A 12,382-nucleotide genomic window follows, 5' to 3' on the forward strand; every position below is an offset into this window, starting at 1 on the left:
ATCGCAGGGCCACATTGTAAACAGAGACAGCAACTGAATATGATCATTACCGCTATACCCAGGAATGACAATACTTTCCATCCCCAGGCAGATATTATACTCCAGAGCCAACCGGACCATGTCCAGGTGCCTGGATTCTGGTGTAACTGATGGGCAATTTTATGAAGTCTGGTTATAGCTGAATAAACAGACGGCGCGTTATTAGGAATGAAAATGCAGCAACTAGATCCGATGACTCTACAAGCTCCTCCTCTATCGGCCAATATGACGTCAAGAACGAGACGGTTTTGGAGCACGACAAATCTCATAGCAGATTGCTCTTCAGTTAAGTTACCCAGAGCGGAAGTAGTCTCATTCACTACTGCTTCAAGGGTTCTGGTTAGCCTACGTATTAACTTACTATTCTGGACAGGACCTATGAAAAAAAAGAAACCTTTATTGAAATCTTGATACTGTTCTAAGGCAGTTTCAGTTTGATCGACAATTGGGGACTCAATCTCCCTTCTATGTCTAACGTGTACTAGATGTGTGTTTCTGTGATAATCGGATGGGGCTAGGAAAACTGGTGGCAGTAGGAAGGCAATATAACATGTTCCATCCCAATCTAGGGGCAGACGAACATATGCGGTCTGACCACAAACAAAATAAGAATGACGTGAGGCTTTGAAAATAGATTTCCCACTGTCACTATACTCGACCACAGTAGTACAATCACTATGTCCTACATGTGCGGAACCATTCTTTCTGACACATAATTCACCTTTAACTGGTAGAACTGAAATAGCAGGCAAGTCTGGAGTAGTCTCGGACTGAACATTCAAAACCATGAAATTCGAGGAATAATTACCTAGATCATATACTTCATTTTCTAGATCTAACCCTGTTCTATGGGAAAGACCTTCCTTGTCTGGGAAACATGTTCTATTCAGAAGGGACATATCATTTGAGGATGACGTTAACGTGGACCATGCTCCACACGACCCATTGTGTGAAAATGGATAGGGAAAGAGTGGCAGAACTCCCTTCGGTGTCTGGAAAGGGGGGAGTCGACCACACACCCAACAATTAGTGGCATTGCTGGTCTGGTGTGAATAGTGTAACATTCGGATAAACGTATTATTACGCATAGCAAGACGATAGGATAACTCGTGAGGAGGCAGGTCACCAAAAGTGTGCTCTACTGTAACATTAGAAAACATATGTACATGTGAATTAATAGGAAAACATAAATGTAAGGCATAACTTATGCAGGTAACGGATCACTGACATAATATCGACGACACAAATATCGAGATACACAAATATCGAGTCAAAAATATCGATTGACAAAATATCGACTCCCTATCTTCAAACAGGTAAGTACCAAAATATCGACTCCAAAATATCGACTTACAAAAATATAGACTGTCAAAATATCGATTTTTTTAAATGTCTTAAAATTAAGTTAAAACTAATATAGTAATAAATATATTTAATATAAACTTAGAAATAATTAATAAAAAAATGTAATTTTAATAAATAATTTATATAATTTAAAAAATTATATCACCAAAAATTACACACACATATATATATATATATATATATATATATATATATATATATATATATATATATATATATATATATATATATATATATATATATATAAACATATTATTAAATAAACATATATAACATTTTAGAAAATGTTTAAAATGTATTGTTACAACTATAGTGAGTTCAACATTAGCAAAAGTGTTGGATAGCGTAGAGGTCAAATTTACTACTCCCACTCCAGTGGGTGCAACAGTAGGGAAAGCGCTGGATAGCGTAGAGGTTAAAATTACTATTCCCACTCCAGGGATGTATGACGTTACAACGCATACTTTTACAACGCCTACCATTACAACAAAACTTTTACAACGCAAAAACTTTTACAACGCATACATTTACAACGCAAGATTTTACAACGCATATACCTTTACAACGCATACCATTACAACGTAAGTATTGGTAAGTATATAATAATTTTTTGAATATAAATTAATAAAAAATATTATAATATAATTTAATATAATTTAATTTTATTAAATAAATTTAATTTAAATGTAATTTTACTTTATTTTTACAAAGTACCCCTGTACCCCAAAAACCCAAAACTGACCCTGAACCCTAAAAATACCCCTTTACCCATAAACTGAAAACTGACCCTGAACACTAAAAATACCCCTTTACCCGAAAACTGACCCTGAACCCTAAAAATACCCCTTTACCCCAAAAACTGAAAACTGACCCTGAACGCTAAAAATACCCCTTTACCCAAAAACTGAAAACTGACCCTGAACCCTTAAAATACCCCTTTACCCCAAAAACTGAAAACTGACCCTGAACCCTAAAAATACCCCTTTACCCAAAAACTGAAAACTGACCCTGAACCCTAAAAATACCCCTTTACCTAAAAACTGAAAACTGACCCTGATCCCTAAAAATACCCCTTTACCCCAAAAACTGAAAACTGACCCTGAACCCTAAAAATACCCCTTTACCCCAAAAACTGAAAACTGACCCTGAACCCTAAAAATACCCCTTTACCCAAAAACTGAAAACTGACCCTGAACCCTAAAAATACCCCTTTACCCAAAAACTGAAAACTGACCCTGAACCCTAAAAATACCCCTTTACCCAAAATCCCAAACATATAACCTTTTAAAAATAATTATATACTTACTAATACTTACATTGTAATAGTATGCGTTGTAACGGTATCTGCGTTTTAAAAACATGCTTTGTAAATGTATGCGTTGTAAAAGTTTTTGCAATTTAAAAGTTTTGTTGTAATGGTAGTGCATAGTAAAAGTAGCGTTGTAAACGTTGCATACCCACTCCAGTGGGTGCAACAGTAGGGAAAGTGTTGGATAGCGTAGGGGTTAAAATTACTATTCCAACTTCAGAGAGTGCAATAGTAGGGAAAGTAAATACTTCACAAATATATATAAATAACATAAATAGTAATACCAATTACAAATAATTAAAATATTAAAAAAGTGTATACAAATATTAAATATTTATTTATAAATACAAAATAAAATTATTTAATTATAAAAATTGCCTACTCATACTAATTAATTACCTATTAACAATAAATTAATTTACAATTTAAAAATTAATAAATTATTTTCAATTACCAATTATATTTTAATTAATTACCAATGAATAATTAATTAACAATTAATTCTAAATAAATATCAATAAATAAATTAACATATTTAATAAATTATAATTAAATTACTTCCCACCCTATTCCCCTATAAACACACAACCCGCTACAGAAAATAAATTACTAAAATTAAAATATTTATCAATTAATCAATTATAATTAATTACCAATTATATTTTAATTAATTACCAATTAATAATTAATTAACAATTAATTCTAAATAAATATCAATAAATAAATTAACATATTTAATTAATTATAATTACATTACTTCCCACCCTATTCCCCTATAAACCCACAACCCGCTACAGAAAATAAATTACTAAAATTAAAATATATATCAATTAATCAATTATAATTAATTACCAATTATATTTTAATTAATTACCAATTAATAATTAATTAACAATTAATTCTAAATAAATATCAATACATAAATTAACATATTTAATTAATTATAATTAAATTACTTCCCACCCTATTCCCCTATAAACCCACAACCCGCTACAGAAAATAAATTACTAAAATTAAAATATTTATCAATTAATCAATTATAATTAATTACCAATTATATTTTAATTAATTACCAATTAATAATTAATTAACAATTAATTCTAAATAGATATTAATAAATAAATTAACATATTTAATTAATTAGAATTAAATTACTTCCCACCCTATACCCCTATAAACCCACAACCTGCTACAGACTTATATTACACAAAAAATAAAAATTATTATTAACTTACCTTAAATTCGATATTTTTGTTGTCTATATTATGTCTAGACGATATTATGTCCATTCTATATTTTTGATTCGATATTATGTCCATTCTATTCGATATTAATTTTCTCTAGTCGATATTTTTGTTGTCTATATTATGTCTAGTCGATATTCTGTCCATTCTATATTTTTTACTCGATATTCTGTCCAGTCGAAATAAAAGACTCGATATTATGACTGTACACCGCAGGTAACCATAAGACTCAGAAATAACAGAAAAAACAGAGTAATAATACATCTACTTCGAAGATTCTTTTGATAACGTATTCTCTTAGAGTTTTGACTAACTCTCTCACTGTGTGGGTCTATCTCATACATGTCAGGAACCTGTCTAACCGTTTCACCCGAGAGGGACTTAGACAATCAAACTGGCTGACTTACTAGACCGAAGCTTATCTTTATACTCCTGCTGCGGAGTTTTCTCTAACAGGGGAAGTTTAGATTCAGTGTCTGGGCAGTCCTTGAGAACGGGGCAGTCTTTGAAAAAAGTCTTTGGTTTGAGTCCAGGAAATCTCTTTACATGACTGGAGTGTAACCACCCCTTCCTTCCTTCGATCTTCACGGCAGTCCTGGTTGTAAGCAGTACAAGTCGGGGCTCCTTCCAGCGGGGCTCCAGCGGACTTGAACGATCAAAATTCCTCACAAGGACAAGGTCGCCTGGTATGACCTTATGCGGTTTCACTTCGGTGTTGTCTGGAAAAGCAGCGGCAACCTGTGAACGACAAGATTGTAGTGCAGACATCAAGGAGGCCAGGTAATCTGTCAGCATATTACTGTCAACATCTGTAATTGTACGTGGTCTAGGTGTACCCCACATATTTGGGGGACGACCGAACACTACCTCATACGGAGATAGACCTGAACGGGAATGAGCGACCATTCTCATATAGAAAAGGGCAACTGGCAGTGCTATTATCCAATCTACACCTTTCTCTGCACATACTTTGGCAATTCGGATTTTCAGGGTCTGGTTATGTCTCTCTACGAGACCGGCTGCTTCAGGATGTCGTACACAGTGGAACTTCCACTGGTACCCTAACAGAAGGGATACTTGTTTCATGAGCTCGGATGAGAATGGCTGGCCGTTATCTGAATACACGACCCTAGGCAATCCATAGCGGGGAAAATACTCACGAACCAACTGCCTGGCAGTGGTCGCAGCTGTGTAATCTGGAACTGGATATGCTTCTGTCCACCTGGACAAAGCGCATACAACTACGAGGACATACTTGAAACCTCGACATCGCTCCATCTGAATATAATCCATCTGGAGGACTTCAAAAGGGTGGTCAGGAGGATGGAATCCACCTTGTTCCACCGGGAAACCTTTACCTGGATTGAACTGACAACAGATCATGCAGGTACGCACTTTCTGCTTGGCTGCTGCTCGTAAATGCTTGTTAAACCAGAGGTTCTGAATACTGTCTAACATGGCTTTTTCTCCTAGGTGTGCTGGACTATGTGCGGTGTTAATAATGACTTGAACCATAGAGTCGGGGAGAAACCATGTGGCTTTTCCCTTCGTCAACCATCCTTGATCTGTCTGGACCCCTCCTTGTTCGGACCATTTCTTCATTTCATCTGGAGTAGCATGTAACTGTATATCTATTACATCTTGTGTAGGGTCCTTAACTGTCATACAAGTAGTCTGATCTGGAATGTCTGTCTGTGTTGTGTTAGCTGGAATGTCTGGAGTCTGAGCTGTGAGCTTGGCTGTTCGATCTGCTAGATCGTTACCCTGGGAAATGATGTCAGTCACTTTCGTATGTGCCTTGCACTTCATGATAGCGATAGCTGTCGGTAAATGTATTGCATCTAACAGAGCTTGAATGAGGGGGCCATGCTGAATCTTGGTTCCATGAGAAGTCATAAAACCTCTTTCTTGCCAGAGCACTCCAAAGTCGTGTACGACTCCGAATGCATAACGTGAATCTGTGTATATGTTAACTTTCAGGTTCTTGGCACGTATGCAGGCTTGGGTCAGAGCGACAAGCTCTGCTGCCTGAGCAGACAGGGTATCAATACGATGTGTTTCTATAACTTCAGTGTCGGTAGTCACTGCATACGCGGCTACTAGTTCTCCTGTACTTGTTCTCATACATGAACCATCCACATAAAGCGTCAGGTCGGGATCAGGTAATGCAATGTCTGTCAAGTCCTGTCTTGGCTTTGTCATGGTGTTAACAACTTCCACACAGTCATGTGTGGCAGGATTTGAAGTAACTGACGGTAACAGTGTAGCGGGATTTAAAATGTTGCAGCGTCTGATTTCTATGTGTGGCTGAAACAGTGTCAGTTCATAACCTGTTAAACGTGCAATTGTCAAGTGCTGAGTCTGTGTTCGGTTTAAAAGAACTTCCACGGAGTGTGGAACTTGTACTGTCAGGGAATGTCCTAACACTATGGAATCACTTTGTCTGATAGCTAGAGCTGTGGCTGCAACTGACTTGAGGCACGCAGGCAGAGCCTGGGCCACCGGATCTAATGTGCTAGAAAAATAAGCACAGGGTTTGTATTGTCCTGCTTGATCTTGTGTGAGAACAGATAATGCAGTACCCTCACGTTCAGTGACAAAAAGTGTAAAAGGCTTACTGTAGTTTGGTGTTGCTAGAACAGGTGCTTGGCATAAAGCTTTCTTTAATTCATTGAAAACAAGTGTGTGTTCTTGGGTCCAAGGGAGGACAGTCGATAGGGCTGCCTCCTGTGTCGTTAACTGTATCAGTGACTTGGCTAGAAATGCGTACTGAGGAATCCATTGTCTGCAGTAAGAAGTGAGGCCGATAAAAGCTCGTACCTCCTTCTGTGTCTTGGGCTGTGGAAGATGTGCTATTAACTGGATGCGGTCAGGTGTCAACTGCCTACCCCTCTTGGACAGTAAGTGTCCAAGGTAGACCACTTGCTGAACACAGAATTGCAATTTGGAAGGGGACACCTTGTGCCCCATCTCGGCTAGGAAATACAAGACTGTAAGTGACGCACGTTCGCAGTCATGTTCAGAACGGGCTGTGATCAATAGATCATCGACATACTGGAGCAGAGCAGTGTCAGTTGGCATGTGAATATTGTCTAATTGTCTTTTCAGTGCTTGACTGTAAATGCTAGGACTTTCTGTGAAACCTTGAGGTGCTCGGGTGAATTTATAGCTTCTTCCATTTAAACAGAATCCGAAAAGGAACTGGCTGTCTGGATGAATGGGGACACTAAAGAATGCGTTCTTGAGATCGATAACTGTAAAGAACGTAGCTTCGGAATCAATGGCAGTCAATAGGGAAGAAATATCTGGGACCACTGGGTACTGGGGTATGATACATTTATTAAGTTCTCGAAGGTCAATAACTAATCGATAAACTGGGGGTGCATTTGGATCAGTACGTTTCAGAATCGGAATGATAGGAGAATTACATACATTGGAGTCAGTTTCTACAACCACTCCTTGAACAATAAGCTCGTCAATAATTTTGGATAAGGCTGCTACAGCCTCAGGTGGCAATTTGTACTGTCGGATTCGTGGTAATACAACACCTTTCTTCAGAGTGACACGATGGGGTGTGATGTGCATACAACCTACATCAGTTGGACCTTGCGCCCATAAATGCTGTGGTACATTCAATAATCTTGGATCAAAATCACGTAATACATAATGACCTTTAAAATCTCTCAAGAACAGTTGCACCCCTTCTGGGGAGCAACATATGACGGCTCCTAATTCTTTCAGAGTTTTAATACCTAGTAAATTTTCTGGACAAGATTTCGTGAGTAACAAATCTGTAGTTCGGGACAATGGACCAACTTCTAGAGTAACTGGTTTCGATATTTCATTAACAATAGGCTTTCCTGAAAATCCAAGGGAAACATTTCTAGCGCCTGAGAGTGGAGCCCCTGGAACCTCGTCATGACTGATGGTAGTCCTACTTGCCCCTGTATCAATCAGAAACTTTCTGTCTTTCCCTAATACTTGACTATGTACATAGGGACCCTCTTGATCTACAGGAATCTCGATGAGAGGCAAGCCAACCTCCCTCTCTAGGCTGTTTCATGAATATGGCTGATAATCTGGATACTCTGACTGTGCGTACTGGTACATCTGCTGTGTAACGTGTTGTGTGGCAGCTATAGGCTGCGGTACTGTAACTGTCTGTTGTGCGTTCTGCGGTGGCTGGGAAGTCTGTGAGACTTGTTCTTGTCTAGGCGGACGTGGTCTCTCTTTCGTTTTACCAGTAGCTATGTTGGGTTTCAGAACTGCACATTCGTTTATATAATGACCTGGGCGTTTACAGTAATTGCATGTCCCTTTAACGGGAGCTGCAGGATGACTGGCTTGATTCGGACCCCTCTTCTGACTGTCTTGCGGAACAGACTGTGCAACTAGTACTTTCATTTTCGTGTCTTTCATACGTCTCCTTTCGTGTTCCTGCTCTTCCCTGATTCTGTTCTGGTGGTATTGTAACATCTGGAGCATCTGTGATGGAGTATTAGCTTGCCAGGTACTTTCGACTTTCAGTACTCGATTTTTAACTTGTGGACTTGAATTCTCGACTAGTTTGGTGACAAAAAGATGGGGATACAATTCACTACTTGTTTTCAGACCACTATTAATAATGAAACATTTCTCAAATCTAGAATAGAAATCACTAGTATCTTCGTCTTGTTTCTGTTTACAGGCTGAGATGGCATCCCAATCTTCCTTTTTCGTGGCTAGTAATCTTGGCAAAACTTGTATCAATAACTCGGGCAATGCTTTAGCTTTATCCCCAAGACCAGTACCTGGAACTCGTGTGTTATCTTCAGTCTCTAATGCTGTCCAATCTATCTTTTTCTCTCCCACCTCCCATTCTTTTTCAATTAGTTTTTCATATATGCCCGCAGGCAACAGGACCTTTAACATTTTAATGATATCAGGATACGTGTATTCTCCCATACGGAGCATGTCCTTTAATTCACGGTGGAACCCTGCTGGATCTTTATCGTGACAGGGAATTAACTTTTTCATTTCCAAGAGTTCTATTTTTGTGATAGGGGTGTAAACAAATACTCGTTCTAGACCACCCCCCTCTACCTTAACTGGATGTACTTCTCGTAACGGGTTCTGTCTGTCTATGTAGAATGATTTTCTTTCTGGGGGTGAGACGGGAACAAAATGTGGATTCAGAAACGTTCTGTATTTGTGGCGCTGTTCTAATATGACACTAATTAAATCGGTACCTAGGCCTTTCCATCTGTTTAGGAGTAACTCGTTTAATACATCATGTAGAGGACCTGGATCAGAATGCTGATCCTCATACAGTGTAATGAGGTGCTGGATCATATACGTACCCACCAGACGTTGCTCGGCTGGGGGCAGTTTCAGAAACATTTAGGCCACTATTTCATCTGGAAACGTGGTAGAATCACTAGTCCATCGGACTGCTGATCGGGCTAGTTCTTGTTCATGCATGGTACTAAGCTCGCTATAACCTATTCGTGATTTCAGAATCTGATCGGTGGCCTGGAATACTTGTTCAAGAGAACACTGTTCTGGTGCTGGAGGAGGAAAAACTTTCTTATAATCTAGGCGTGAATGTCGGTCGGAAAGTCTAGTTCTACCTACATACGCTATTCTGGAGGGATTCTCGCTGTCTACCTCTTCATTAGAAGAGTCATACTCTTTCTCGGTTTCTCTTTTTGCTTTCTCTTTCTGGTGTATACTTATAATTTCCTTACGAATTTTCTTGTACATACTGTCTACACTACCTTGTGTCTTGTGTTTTCCCTCGGCTATATTGTCACTCCACTTAGTCAGACCTTTCATCTCTTCTTTATCTTTATCAGGATAATCTTGTTCTCTTATTAAACAGTTAATCAAGAACTGTAAAATCATATGTTGAGTCTCGGTTTTTCTGTATGCCATAGCTTCGTGAATACTTCCTGGATTCTCTCCTGTACGGATAAAACGATATATTCGGTCTAGATGTTCCCTCATATCGGGCAGGGTGGCCAGAAAGGTGGCAACCCGTCTTAAACGTAATGAATATATTACCATGTGATCTTCGCCTGGAACTGGATCATATATACAGTCAGTAAGAAGTCGTTTGAGGTCTGCGTGTGTAGCCAATTTTGGCGTACGCTGTAACGCTGCGTCATGCGGCGTCAGTCGTCTTACTTGAGGCGGGGTGTTAGGAGCACTTCCCCCCACTGCTCCTGAACTAGAATCATCGGCTAATACTGGACGTGCTGGTAAAGTGACTGGCACAACGGGTACGTTTACTGTGGGCTGGTCCGGGGGTACTGTCACATTAACTTGGCCCCCGGGACCAGTGGCTGGAGGAACAGGAATTACATTATTAACAGGAGGCTGTGGGTGAGCAGGCGGAATAGGATTTGCATATTCTGGGACTGTGTCGTCCAAGTAGGACGAAAGAAAAATTTCAGCTGCGGTCGGTTTATGACGTAGCTTAATCGGGACCAATGGGGGCGGTAAATTACAGGGTGCTTCCGGGGTTGCCTTCGGCAAGCCCTCGGCAAGAGGAGGATACATACCTTTAATAAGGGCATTTCTCTGTCTGTCTGACTGTTCTGCTCTAACTCGTTCACCTTCTTCGATTAATTCCCTTTCTTGGGCTTTTTCTGAGGATTCCCTACTTAATTCTGTTTTTCTGAATTCTTTTTCGGTTCTTTTATGAGATTCTTTGCGCCATAACTCGATGGCATCTTTCTGGGACTGTCTGGCTTTCTTTTTCCATAATGCTTCTTCTACTCGCATGATGCACTCGGCATCCCATGTACCTGATACAGGCCATCTATATTTCTCTTCAAGATCTTTAGTATAATCCGCCCATAAGTCTAGATATAATATGGCATCTAAGCCATGCTTGTGATGCATGAAATGTCCAGGACTGTCCCTAGGGGGGACAGGAACTGCTTCTTCGAGTAACCCTTTTCTGGTTTTTATCTGACGTAATTTCGAGAACAGAGGCATTTCGGAATTCTACTTGCGAACACAATACACAATAATCACAGTAATGAAATGGCAAACAAATCACTCATACCACGACATAGAAATACATTTATAACAGTTCGAACAGAATACTACCTGATACACTGAAAACATAACACTTGAATTTCTCGAGAACGGACTTACTAGAATTACTGGATGCACTGCTAAAACAGCACAGAACATACCGGTCCCCTAAAGAGACACGTCATACCGTATCCACCTAGGTGAATACTTCGGACTGGATCTGTGTACCCAAACCCATCGGACCAGGAACAAACTAATGATCCTGTCTAGATACTTCCCCCGCAACGGTACTCACCGGGAAGCAGAAACTGAAGGCTTAGGACTGGACCGGACTGCTACGACGTCGGACTATGAACTTCGGACTTCAGAAACAGGTGGGCCTCCGGATACCTCGGACCTTGCTCTCTCGGCTTGGGCTCTGGTCGGGACGAACCGCATTCCACACCGCCTCGTCTGGATGCCGGACCGCAGTTTCCGTCTCCTCCGTGGGCCTGAGGGAGACTTGATGAAGCAGAAATATCTGCACGTGCACGGTAGAGTTCCGTCACGGCTGCAGAGGGTCAGGGGGCCTGCGTTACATCGCCAGCGCGTGGGAAAGGGGCTTGTCCCTATTCGGGCGCCATTTATGTGGTATATAAATAATTAAATACCGGGCTATGACTTCTGCACTAGAAGAGGAGACTAAAGTCTGCGGTGTCAGGACGACATGTACCTATAGCATATCTGGTATCTGGTGTTTGGAGTACATGTTGATAGAATGTAAAAGTTATCAGGGCAAAAGCTACTTGACACTAAGGCTGGTGCATGCATATATTCTACATGTATTGCGTGTGCTATGAATCTTCCATGAATATTAATACAGTAATTCACTTGCATGGAGACAGAAAGACTAGACTATAGCTGGAGATGTTTATACGGTTCAGTAGTTTAGGAATGTGAAGACGGAGAGCTGAACTGATAACTAGAGGCACAACATACTCTTGGCAGACAGGCAGGCAGAGCCAGGCCGGGCACCGCGCTGCGCGGCAGGAAGTAAGTGAAGGGTCAGGGATGCGGGAGGGGCTGCATCGCTCCTCGGAGTGATTTCAGGAGACTGGAGCTTGAATCTGGTGTCCGGGCCCTTTGAGGCCTAGAAACGGGGACAATGCGGTGAATTAACGTGCACACTGTAAAACGTGGCAACATAGGCCTAATACTTGTTGCTTTCACGAGAACTGGAAACTGGCATACTAGAGTTGGACACAACTAGAATTGCGTCTTTAATCGATCATAGGGGGATATATGCATATCGATCATGCACATATAACATAGGATGGGGAACACGTAGGCACATATGACAAGGCAAAATTCAATTTTCCTCAGAGCCTGGAAGAAAGATGCTGGCAGGCGACCAGTGAAGAGA

This window comes from Lissotriton helveticus, chromosome 10, assembly GCF_964261635.1.
Source record: "Lissotriton helveticus chromosome 10, aLisHel1.1, whole genome shotgun sequence".
In the NCBI taxonomy this organism is placed as follows: Eukaryota; Metazoa; Chordata; class Amphibia; order Caudata; family Salamandridae; genus Lissotriton; species Lissotriton helveticus.